We start from the raw sequence: 14,691 nt of genomic DNA on the forward strand, positions 1-14,691 counted from the left end.
CGTGCAGGTTACGTGAGTTCGATAGAAGTGCGAATAATATGGCACATATATAATAATGTGTAATAATAATATGTGCTGCCCTGCTATATATATATATATTATATTATATACATTTATAAATAGATTAATAGATACCTTGAATAAATTGCCACTTACTGTACGGATATCGATAATCTAGAAACCCTGCACCACAACATTTACACACGGTTCTGTATATTTTGAGGAGAGGGGGCGTGCAATCCCTCCCGGCAGCACTTGTTGGGGCCGACAGTGATTTGAATGCTTATAATTAAAAAAAAATGGACTAAGGGTATAATTATATGTTAACATATAGGTAAGTATTTTTAGTACCTAACCCATCTATATTATACAGCGTATAGTAAATGGTTTCTTTGAACATTTTGATGTATACCTAACATCAAACCTATATCAACCTATTGAAATCTAAACATTTGAAAATTGAGACTTTTGGTAAATCAAAAACTCCAAAAATCTGAAGGGTGAATATGATTAAAATTCATCCAGTGTACTATAAAATGTTCCATTTATCTATTATTTTATATCATTGAAATGTATAACACTATACTGCAGTTATTTATATATACAGGGGTAATATAGCTGCGATGTAAGTTTTAATGTACACTGAAAATACTGTTGGGCTGAGGTGGCTGCAGAATGGCCGATGTGTACAAGGACATACACGATAAAACATATTTTAATACAAGGGGATGAGGATGTTGTTAGACGTGTCAAAAACTCGTCCACAAGCTGTATATGGATATATAATCGCCTTAATCGGTACTCGGAAGGTATAGAAACATTATAGGACGTAAATTATAAATTATAACCATAGATATGACATATATATTATGGCAATATGGGTGGGACTTACCATGTATTCAAGTGTGATCGAAGAGCACACTAGTTACCAAAGTGATTACATGTAGTAAAGGCGTGGTATTAGGTATAACAAACCGTGATAAATTAAACCACAATACGGACATTTATATACCATTTTAGTTTCTACTTTTTAATAATAACTTTAAAACACTGACTAAATAATAGTAGGAAATTACAATAATCTATAATAATAGAAAAACAATAGTATATAATATTATCTATGGTTATATCGGATATCCGATGAACAATTTGCGGCGGATGTATTGTATGTTTCGGCGATTTTTGACAATTTCATTCGAACGATGGGTATCGTTGGTTACAAGTTACCAACGATCGAATAAATAAATTTCATCAAAACTGTACGTTCATTAATGTTTCGTTTATCAAGTGAATGAAATATCATTAAAAATCGTTTCGGTTTTCATCGTAAAATGCGCGCCAAATGTACTTAAACCGCATACGGTTTGTCATAATATTCTGTAACATCAATGAACGGACATTAGATTTACCTACAGCCGATCGCGACTACGTGGCCATACTTTATATATTTATACACAATATATAGATATGACTCACATACGTGTAGCGTTATATATATATATATATATATATGTATTGGAAATAATCGGTCGGCGGATTTCGTGTCGGCGAGGACCTGTTGCTGTTGCCGCGCCGCTGCAGCAGTAGACCGAGTGGTCGGCCGGCGCCACGGGCTAAGAATAAGGAGTGAAAACGATACAACAACCTGTGAGCTAGGACCGCTTTCCTATGGCCCCGCGGGGATAAATAAGCCGCATTCACTCTCCGTAAATATATATACATTATATTATATATCGCCACTGACTACAACTGCACCGCCACTATACTTCCACCGCCACCGTCGTATAGACTCGTAGTCCGTCCGGCCGGACCACTTTCTCGAACCCGCCCTTCAAACGAAAATGAAATAATAATAATAATAATAAACAACATTAACGTGTCGTCTGCGCGCATACGAATCGGTTTCACTTTTATATCGCATACCACACCGAACTTTTGTGTACGCACGATGATCACCACGCATAGGTACCTACCGCGGGCGACCATAATATTATTATACAATATACATGTGCGCAGTGATATATTTTCTTAAAAACACGGCCAAAATGCATTGAAATTTGATAAATACATTTAAAATTACATTTGTCGATGGTTTATTAATTTCATTATTTTTGTCACCGCAGCCCACAGCGAAGGCACTATTATATTAATCTATTATATGACAAACCAGTAGATGCGTTGGTAAAACTCCAACACGGATGTTTTGTTACCTGTGTAGTATATATAATATATTATACATTTAGATAGGAAAATCGTTTTTGTTCAATTATTAATTAATATTACATACAACTATTGCATACCCTTGCAGTGGTTATTAATGCATTATTTTTTGATAATTAAAAATTAATAATTAAAGAAAATTAAAATATAGGCATTTACAAAAGTTCGTGTTGTTAAGTTTTATTGCCACATCAGTTATTTACGTCTTACTTTAAGCCTAATTATCGTTGAAAATATGCATGTTGAACGAAAACAATATTTGTCATTTTTCAAGGTCATTGATCTGTTTATTGTTATAAGTTATTACTTATTAGGTAAATATTAGATGACAAATACAAATATGGCACGTTAGCAGGGAAACAATGCTTAGTCAAACCATAGCAAGACGACAACGAAAATGTAGTTTAATTATTTCTCTAAAACGAAAGCTTAATGATCTATCTGAAAATAAACTATATAAAGGGATAATAAAGATATGTCATTTTTACCGAAATAAACTTTAAGAAATTTTTAATTTAAGTCTCTCCTCAAACTACAGTATATAATATGACACTGATGATTTGTACAAATTATTCGTAGGTGTAGTTTTTATGACCAAAAAGAATAATAGCGCACGAATTGATGAATATGAAAATGTTGTTTTTCCTCTCCTGTTGTCTATATAATATCATATATTCATATTATAGAGCCTTTTAAATAAAACTGCTACGATATTATGCAATAATAGTATAATGTTATTATTTACGGCACAACGACTTCACGATGCTGTACTTTGCAGATGATAAGAACATAGTATAATAGGTACATGTTTTATATTACGTATGTATCGAGTAACTTTTCATCGAGACTATATCGGCGAATATCGCAGCTTCCCGCCGTCAATCAATTATTCAACGATTATCGGATTATTATTATGTTTAAAAATCTCTAAACACGCGTTTATATACGGGGTAACAGATATCGAAACATTGTTCTTAGAAACGTGTATCGCTTCGTTATAGAAAGTAGAAAACTAGAAACATTGAAAAATTACAGTTGCAAGAAATGAGATTTTTTGTTGAAAAAAGCATAATATAACCTTTATTGTGTTAAAAGTATACGTCATGAGCAGTAGTTTTACTATTGTAATTATAGTATTACAACATAATAATATACAGTACGCCCTTCGTAAGTGTAATTTAAAATGTGCAGTGAACAAGTTTCTATTTTCTTTTACGAAATTCACTGAGAAAATCGGTGTAGCCGCTTAAACGGATCATCCCGTACAACTGTACAAGGTGCCTACCTACATATTAATATATTATAATATTATATATTATGTTTAATACGATAGGTAATAACAATATAGGTATCATATTATTTTGATTATATAAGGCAGAAGGAGCGCCGAAAAATCAAAATCAAAATAAATCATAAGAATAATAATGTACAATCTTTCGGGTTCATCCCATTGTTTGCGTACCTTTATGTTTTGGTATTCGGACGTCATCGTCATCGGTCACGTTTATTATTATGCGCTATATGTCGACCCAGCGACAGTCAGAACGAGGATTTATCGTATATTATATGCGCATATTATGTATTGTTATAAAGTACATAATATTATCGTAAGCACGCATCGAGTGTCTCGTCGCGAGTTCGTCCCCGCCAGAGAATACTACGTAGGTAAGTATAAACTCATATATTTTTCCGAGTAAGTTTTTGAATTTATCTTATTTTTGGAGTACCGTGGACCGTCACGTATTTTAGATTCTGAGTGAAACGATGAATGTATTGATTTTACAATGATGTGTGTTTTTTTTTTTATTTTTTTTTTTTTTTATTTTTTTTTTTATTTTTTTTTTTATTTTTTTATTTTTGTGTCTGTGTACACGATAAGTAGTCGAAATAATGCTTCGATTTTCGACTTCAGTATCTTGTTCGATGGGAAAGTGAATATCGTTGGTGCATTGGGGAGGTTTCAATTTTAATTTCCCAGTAGTTTTCAAAAGCGATGTGAAAAACAAAAGAAAAATTAAGGAAAAACGGGAATTTTTACGCAAAATCGATTTTTAACAAAATCGATTTTGGTTATTGGTGTAACTCTAAAACAAATGACCGTAGATGCATGAAATTTTCACTGGTTGTTTATATTTGCATTTTCTATACACAATACAATTTTGAAAATAATTTGACTTTTTTTGAACTGTTTACGGACATTGTCAGTTTTCAGTTTTTTTAAATTTTTTTTCTATAAATATCAATAAAATTTTATCTGTTGGGTAAAAAAGCTTGAAAATTTAATAGAAGGCTCCTAGGTTATTGTTTCAAAGGCAGATGAAAAAAATTAAAAATCCTTAGTCACAGTTTTTTTTTATACACGTTTAAAGTTCAAATCTTGAAAAAATACGGAAAAATCACGAAAATTTGCAAATTATTTTGAGTTAGAAATTCATAAAAAATTTTCTTTTTAAATCTAAGAATTTAAAATCTAATACAAGATTCCTCATAAGTTTGTCTAACTTTATCAAAAAAAAAATTTCTACAAGAAAGTCAAATTAAATTTTTATGAGCGTTTTAAATTCATATTTTTACAACATTAGATATTCACTCGATTTCTCATGTACCGATTTCCTTATTTTCTTGTAATTCAAAAACGAATAACTGTAGATACATGAAAATTTCACTGAATGTTTATATTAGCATTTCCTATACACCATACAATTTTGAAAATATTTTGACACTTTTTGAGCTGTTTACGGGCATTTTCAGTTTTCAATTTTTTTAGTTTTTTTTTCTATAAATATCAATAAAGTTTTATCTGTTGGGCCAAAAAGTGTAAAAATTTAATACAAGACTCCTGATATATTTTTACAATAGCAGTTGAAAAATATTGAAAATACATAGGCACAGTTTTTTTTTATAAGCATTTAAAGATCAAATTTGGACAGAATTTATCAAAATCTCGAAAATTATCAACCATTGTAATTAATAAATTATAAAATGTTCAGTTTTTATAGCTAAGGATTGAAAATTTAAAACAAGATTCCATGTAAATATTCGGTTACCAAAAAATCTAAAAAATACACAAGCACAGTTTATTTGTATAGTCATTTTAAGTTCTAATTTGGACGAAATTACATAAAAACCTAGAATAACTATTTTAGTTATTTTGTTGTGATTGTATAATATTATTCTTGGGCACTTGAAACTTCTAATTTGTAATATTTTCATCGATATATTATGATGATAGTATCACGGTTTGTTGTTGATGTATAACGCGTTATATGTACCTAATGGATATTGTGATATGATTAATTTGGAATTTATTATAGGTCAATTTTTTTTTTAATACCATAGATAAGTGTATAATATGTCTTATACCTAGACTGACATATCGTCTCCACTCAGAATCGTTTTTCTTATACAATGATATATCATTGAATTCAAATTTAATACCATCCATTATACAGTGACCCACTTGTAACCTACAGTACAGCAGAGCGACATCCACTTGCCCACCTTTTTTAAATTTCTTTTTCGGCGCATACGGGCTGGCTGGTTCACCATAAATCCGCGTAGGCGATATATTAGAAAATACAAAGGACTATCAATATTCTCATAGCAAAAATCGATAATCATTAATAGAAACATATAATTATGTAAAATATTATGCATAAATATTATTATATTCTATTATTTCCTACAGGATATTGTCGGTAAAATAATTTCCCTAATATTGAGATACATATTAATATTATGTTTTGTATATTGACTGGGTAGCGATTTTCGTATATGAAATTAAATATAATTCGTATTTACCATTATTGTTATACTATCGAATATAATATAGGTAGTTATTACGCATTACCATTTTTTACGAGGACCGAGTACAGACATACACGCTAACACACACACAAGTTCGTTTGTTTGTTTCGACCAAACAATCGTCATTATTCACAAACCGTTTATATAATATAGACATATTGTGTTTTTATTTATACCGATACACACAATGCGTTAGGTATTAATTATCATGTTACGTTATACATTGTTCGTTACACCCGACGTCACGCGTATATTCATAAACGGAATAGGTGTGATTGTTTTACTCTATTGAGACAACATTTGTATTGATCGTCCGGATCTTTTGATAGTGTCTTTCGCGTTTGATCATTATTTGAATTGCACGCAACGAAAAAAAATTATTGGTCAACAGTCGTGCAGTGTCCATGACGCAGGTACGAAACCTTAAACTTGTAAAAGTGCGCAATAATAAACATTATTATAATATATTCAATTTCATAGATACCTCTATATGTGTTATACTTACATCACAATATTAAAGTTATGTGCAATTATATTATATCGACGGAATTCGCGACGTGATTAAATACAAGTGTCACGAAAAAAACGGCAAACGTGGTTATTATTGATTTGAAGGGGCAGACTTTGCACAATTCGATTTTTTAAATCGGACAAAAGAAATAAATGATACACTATTGGTACTATAATATAATATTATATAGGTAGGTACTTTATATGTACGTGCGCAACTGTTTCTTAATCTACGGTTAAAATCCAAAAAGGAAATACCGTGAAGCCAATGTACATAGTGCTGGCAAACTGGCACTCCATTGTGTTTGGCTTTGGAGTAAGTAAATAGGTATAGGCATGCGGTACGATGCTATTACGCCAGTGAAGTATATTTATACGGAGGGAAAATTAAATACTTTGGATGTTGGATATGCATCTATGTTCTATATATGTTATGCTATGAACAAGTGTAGGTTTTAACAATAATAATATTGTTATGCGATATCCAACCATACATTTTTTACTTTTGTGAACAATACCAACAGCAATGGGGGAGAAACCCTTTTAACCAGTATATACTCTTTAGCATTTTTTCACTGGTTAAAAGGGTTTCTCCCCCATTGCTGTGGGTATTTTTCACAAAAGTAAAAAAATTATGGTTGGATATCGCATAATAATATTATTATTGTTCAAATCTACACTTGTTCATAGCATAACATATAATAATTCTAACGTGATCGAGTTTTACTTGAAATTTTTTTTCGAAAATAGGTAGCTTCTACTTTGAATAAATTCTTGATACGCCAAAGCACGCAAACGACGTGTTGCATATATACCTATATATATTCATATACATAAAAAAATGTGTTGTACAAAGCGTCATTCCCTTTACGTGGAGTAGGTATTCCAACTGTTTATTGCTGTAACGAAAAGTAAATAACACATTAAAAGGCACATTAATAATACTTTTATAACAGGTATAACCTAAATATTGGTAATAGGTATACGCTCTAATCAAATTGTAGTAAATTTTTTTTTTCGTCTCGTCAAAATTATGACGTACCTACTGGCTACTACGCATTTTATGAAAGAAATTCTTTTCCGATCTATACATTTTTATCCAAAATTGGGTCGTGACCCGCGTAACAGGTAGAATACCTATATTGCTTTATATTATATAGCACCTATAACTACTTGTGTACGGCGCGGTCTCGCCAGCTGTCATCGTGAAAAACGACGCGAAAATGAAATTTTTTCGAGGTAACGGCGAGTTGTAGACAAAAAAAAAATAAAAGACTGAAATCATCAACTCGAACGTTTCATCATTACGAGCAGCCATCTATGTACAATGTATGTATTTGTATATTGTGTTGTTAAGTATATTATCGTTATTGTCGTCGTCGACTGCATTGCGCGCGCGTTTAAGACGACGACAAAACTGAAGCGGACGGGCAGTGACGGGGAACTAAATACAGGGTTATTATCACAAGTCGTTATATTATTATGGAATGACAACAACAGAATTCGTTTTCTGTGCAGTTAGCTAACCCGCTCGGTCGCGGTTTACGACCGCCGTCGTTTTGTCATTCGCGCGCGCCCGTTCGTATAGGTATACCAGATACCTACTATTATATACTCGAACTCATTAATGAATTGTAAACGGGTAATTTGCGCGGGCAACTTACTATACGGTCTGGTGTACATATATATATATATATACGTGTATAGGTATATAACGCGAGTGCATAATGTTGTACGTGGTAGTTCAGGTACCGTACAAATTAAATAACTCCACTGAGCGCGGGCCAACTGCTGCAGCGTATTCCCGCTTCTTATATACAAGTAGACCGCGCCATTCGCCGGCGAGTTCTATATAATATTATTCAAAACACATAAAATATATATATGTATGTATGACTAGCAAAATATAGGAGGTACATAGGCTATAGGTACAGGGTGTTTCTCCACGATTAATTTTTTTCTAATTTCGAGTGCCACGACAGTCGCATAATATTATTATAATAATAATATGTAGGTACCTAATAGGCACCTAATATATAGGTAGTTGAGATTTATCTTGATGGTCTTCAGCTTCGACTAAAAATAGGTTGACATTTACGTTTCTTATAATGTCCGCGGTCGAGTTCAACGATTTATGAGTAAATAGCTGGAAATATTTTAAATGCCAAATGACTAGCCACTAGGTATACACGTTATTATGATATTTGCATTGATCAAATAGGTAGTTAAAGTGATACATTATTGTATTCAAATACAATAGTTTTTAAGTAGATCTAGTATAGCTTGTATAATATGGTATAGGTATACTGCTGCAGTTGCTGAAGACGACAATAGTTATATTTTAATCAAAACGAGAATGGTATGATTAATAATGACTCATTAATGACTAATGACGACATGACATATAAATTGCATACCACGCACTTTTCAAATATTATACAAATGTTCACTTCATCAGCTATCTCCAATTTTTAATACATTGCTTTATAAGAATAGATAGCTGACAGCTGTACATGCTTACTGCTTACATTAACATTTGCTCTAGTATATTGTGAAAGGTTCTATACTCAAAATTTAAAGTCATTAAAACTGCACGTTTGAGAAGTTCTCTTTCGTAAGAAATTTATGTATATAATGTGTAATGCTTATTGGTATTGAAAATTACTTGGTACACAAAGAACTTGATTTAATATGGTACTAATACTACTAATATAATATATAATATACTAAATACTTGAACAAAAATATGTTAAGTCAAATTAAATTTGTAAATAACTTAGGGTCTTAACAAAACATATTTTATTATTAAAGACTCGATATATAATTTTATCCTTATATTTTTTAATGTTATATTAATATGATGGATATATTAAGGTAATTTTCCCGGGTGAAAAAAATTAATACATGCATCTTTATATTGATATTCTGTCCCAATCATAGACTTCTCAGTTATTTCTATAACGTTTAATGCTTACATGATTCCAAAGGCGGGCAAGTTAATGAAAATAATTAATTGTGGCAAGTTCAGTAATTAAATTCCCTTCAGTTAAAAGTTAAAGATTAACAAAAAAATTTAACTAGACAAGCTTAAAGTTAAGACATAAAATAAAATGAATTTAACTCAGTTAAAAAAAGGTCTTTTAAGTTACAATATTTTTAAGTAATAAAATGCCCTAGTATTTTGATTTACACAAACATTCACCGAGACGTTTAACACTGTCTAAAATATTAGATTATTTTAATAAACAATTAGAAAATAAATGACTAAAATCGAAAAAGAGTTAACGAATCAGTATTCAGTCTATCTGCCATCTGGACCGCATGACACGAAAAAAGAATTAACTCAACTACAAGGCAATGATGATGAACTATAAAAAGTTGAGTAACTACAAAAATAAACATTTCAACCGTAAAAGTTAATAAGTTAAAAACAAATTTAATTAAACTTTTTAGCAAGTTGTTAATGCCCATTTTCGCATGATTTCAACACCCCGTGCTCTTTTTATTCCAATCCGTGACTAGTCGAGGTGCAGCCTGCAGGTATGCCTACGCAAGACGAACGCGACAAACACCCTGTACGTGTATAATGTATACAGGTAGGTACAATATGACGCGTGCTACTCGAGGCTTGACTTGTTAATTCGACGCGCTCGCCCGTTTTATGATAAAAAAAAATAACAAAAATCTGATAGTGTTATGATCGCCGCAGTCAAACTCACGGTTTCTAAGTGTTTGTGTACGTTATCGAGATACGAATGCGGTGGATACATCGTGCATGTTATACCTGGCTGTATAATTAAGGCGATATTTTAGAGTAAATTAGAATGTATACTGTGGGTGGTAATGTGGTATAGGTATATGCAATATCATTTTATAGAATTTAGAAAAAAACCATAACGTTATGGATAATAAATTTTGTACCACTTTTAACGACGATACCGTCATGTTCCCGTTGTTAATATTTTCTATGTGATATTTGACTAGACACGAAATAAGTGGAATTATTGTGGCATTAACGATCAATGTAGGGATATATTATATTATTATGTATACATAATATAGAATTTATAGGACTGCACTGCAGTTGTACAATATCTCTATAGTCTATACTACATAGCACATTATAATTAATATTCATCGTGGGCGTTCAGAATGTGACGTGATTTTCAAAAATCGATTTTATTTTATTAAAATATTGGCTTAGAAATTAATTTAAATATCGCTGTCCAATATTCCGAGATTAAAAAAAATATATCAGTGATACGACGGAGACTACATAATATTATAGGTAGGTATTAGGTATCTATACTGGCTACTTTTATTGTTATTTTAAAATACATAAATACATATAGTTATTATGTCGAGATTAATTATAGAAATTGAAGTTTTAAAGAATTTTATAAGTATTATTATAGTAGCTAAGTAGGAGTTACGTGTGTTTTTTGTAAAGTTACAAAAGATTATTAAATTATAAACATACGCAAATTTATTTGTTCAAATATTATAGTCACTAAAATTATGAATTTTATTGTTTTGGGAAAACAACATTTTTTTTTCAATAACATGACAACATCTGTCACCTTATTGTCGAACTTCATGGTTACTATCATTGTTGATTTGAAGTAAACTAAAAAACTAATTTGTTTGTTTTTTGCATATCTATACTCCGATGTAATAATCCAATGACATAATGTTTTATTAAATTAATGACGATTTTATTCGTAATAAATCAACTGTATACTATAGAATAGATACTTACAAATTAATTTGTTTACTGTCTCAAGAAATTTTGAAGGGGGAGGGGGCGATCGCGCTGTCTGTTTATGCGTATAATATGATCACGCATCTCCGCCTGCCAGTTTTATAATAATTTATAAATTATGGAATCGCACACGCGGTGGACTTGACCCGGCTGTATAATCGGAGCGGCGCAAGGTCAACAATGGATAATTGTATAATATTTATTATCGACTCGCGTGCCCCCCCCCCCCCCCCCCCCGGGTAGAGTATATCGCGAATTGAAATAAGTACTACATAATATTAAAATGCGCGCCAATCGTAACCCAATTTTATCGTGGCGATCGACGCCGTTTATGCACGTGATGAGACACTCAATTAATGTTAATGTTTATAATTTGACGTTGACCACGAAAACATTTATCCGTGTGCGGTCACGTTCTCAATCGTCTATAATATTATAATATATTACGTGTGCGTATGTACTATAGCAAAGATAAATTATTGCTATGTCGTAGTAGTAATAATCTTACCTAGATATATGTATATAATATGGTTGTGTCGTGTAGGAGTCGCTTATTGGTTGTAAACTATTGTAACTTGAAGTCCGTTATAGATTTTCTGGCGAGGTTGTGGTAGGAGGGTCATGGTCAAAAGTCTCTACGAATATTTTTTGAATTACAAGAAAATAACTAAAAACGTAGTTTTTTGTTTGAATACCCAATTTTGTAAAGATTTGAAGTTGAAAAATCTATGAAAAAAATTTTACATGTGTTTTTTAGGTTGCCGTAACTCCTGTGAGATCAACTTTCAAGGAACCTTGTATTGAACGTGCAAGCTCTTTGGCTGAGTGACTTATCGTATCGTAACCGACTCCGGTCTTCAACTATTTTCCGTCCTAGGATCTGCGCCCATCGCGATCACCGGATCACCATTCGTCGCTAAAATTATAGCTAATAAGTATGATGATTATATTATGACGAATTTCAAACGAAAATCGCATATTTTTCAACCATGAAATAAATTTAAAAATGAACACGTCTGGTGCATTGGGATTTAGGACACGAGACGTATAGACAAATGATGATCCATCGTCGCTCTTGGAATGTACATAGGTAGGTACCTATCTGTTATATATGCACATATTATATATGTATACGAGACGTATACTTGCACGATCACACGCGTAATGGCTAAATGGCGTACTTACTACTTATGTATACAATATAATATACGATACACCGTCGAGTGATATAATAACAAACAACGATAATAATTTATACGAACCACGTGACAAATGGGTTAATCCTTGTGTGTATATTATATTATTATACATTAGACATTATACTCGCGTCGAAGACAACGACCGACATCGATTTATAACACAAGTGCGCGCAATGATCCACGTTAGTGCCTACACAATAATAACAATATATTATACAAAAACGCAATGCTGTAGCAATGATGTTGTAAAAACGCACATGCATGCATCGATGTCCATATATATAATAATATTATTTGTAGAATATAATAGGACTTAAAATACCACCTAACATATTATTATACTTTCGATTACTGAAAACCCACACGTGCTTTAATATAATATATATACATACCTATAGGTACAGGCATCTGGTGAATTTGACGGTTTAAAACAACAAAATTGTCAAATCTTTGAACTTTTAGATCACGTGTTGAAACGACCCTGTGTATAATATTTCTCCAACACGTTCGCAGGTGGTCCGTACGACCGTAAACATATTATGCGTATATTATGCCTACGTAAATAAATTGAGCATGTGTAAGTACACAACTGCAGTACTTATCATCGGCTATCGCATGCATGTATAGGTACATACATGTAATATCATTTGCATTGATAAAATATTATAATAATTGTGTATTGACGTTATACCGCAGCGCAGTTTATTCGTTATAAATTATAATACAATTATTTTACCGGTAAATTGGTAATGTCCGACGTTTAGCTGATGTTAATTATAATTTAAATGAAAATAACAGTTCCGTTTAGATATTTTCCCCATATAATATATTGACAAGTGATAACATTTCGGACTTCAGCCGACGCAGCCACCAATAGTATATTAACATTTATTATTCATATTATGTGCACAAATAATACAATAAATTACGTCTTAATTTTATTTGGTTTTTAAAGGTGTACACATTGACATAAAACTATATCAATAGAAAGAAAAAATTATTTTTTATTATCATCTTATGTAGAATAATATAAAATTTGATACCTTTGGCTTGCATATAAACCTGCAGATACAAACTATATAGCTTGTTATGCGTACCTATAACTTACAATAATTATATCGCATTATCGCAGACGACAGCTATGAATAAATCGCAGATATAAATAATAATGAACTAGATTGTTAACTCAGGATAATAGGTGAAGTAAAAATCGCTGTTAGACTAATCACTCTGTATTCATCTGTATAGACGGGTAGATACATCTATTATCCAGAGCGAAATGATTGATACCTCTTTAAAAAGCTATCAACTTTTTCGATTTCGGTTGAATTATCGTTTGTGGGTTCATCATTATGATACTGCGGGTGCAGCGAGAACATAATAATATAATATTGTATTAAAAGGTAGGTACATAATATTATAGTTATATACTTGTATAGGTATTTATACCGTGGTTATAATAATCATAACGACCGAGATCGTGTAGTACACGTCGCGCAGGTTTTTGTTCTATTGTCCGTTAATGATCACAACAAGGGTGTAATAGCTAGTTCCGAAAGTGAATTCTTGCATGTATTTAATATGTTGAGCACATAAATCATAATATAAACTAATTATGTTATGTAACGTTATCATGACGACGTGTTTATTCATTATTTATTTATTTACTTATGACTGGAGTATAATTTAATAGATTGTTGTCATATTATATTGGCGTACGATATGTTCGACGAATATTGGAAAGTAAGACTTCGGGGGCTTCACCCTCCAAAATAACTCCAGAATTGTTTCACATTTCCATAACTTATTTATTTTTGTATAAACGGATTAAACTCAATTCAAAATAATTTGTTAAAACTAATGCAGACAAATAGAAAATTACAGCAAAAATAGATACGTATACTGCAGTTATAATAATAAGACAAAGTAAGATGAGTCCTCATTGGCCAACAATTTAAGATAGCTCAAGTACAAATCATATATTTTTAATGTTGACAAACATTGATATTCTATTGCATTGTTCTGAAAATGTATGAAATGATTTATTAATTTTTTTTAAAATTGTATTCCAATTGGATAACATCTTGGTCTATTTTTTTAAATTCGTATCATTAGACGACCGGTCTCATTGGTCTTAGGTGATTCCAACATCTTAATTCGAAAAAAAGTAAAATCTCCCAAAAATGTGAAAAA

Source organism: Metopolophium dirhodum, chromosome 5 (assembly GCF_019925205.1).
Source record: "Metopolophium dirhodum isolate CAU chromosome 5, ASM1992520v1, whole genome shotgun sequence".
Lineage (NCBI taxonomy): Eukaryota > Metazoa > Arthropoda > Insecta > Hemiptera > Aphididae > Metopolophium > Metopolophium dirhodum.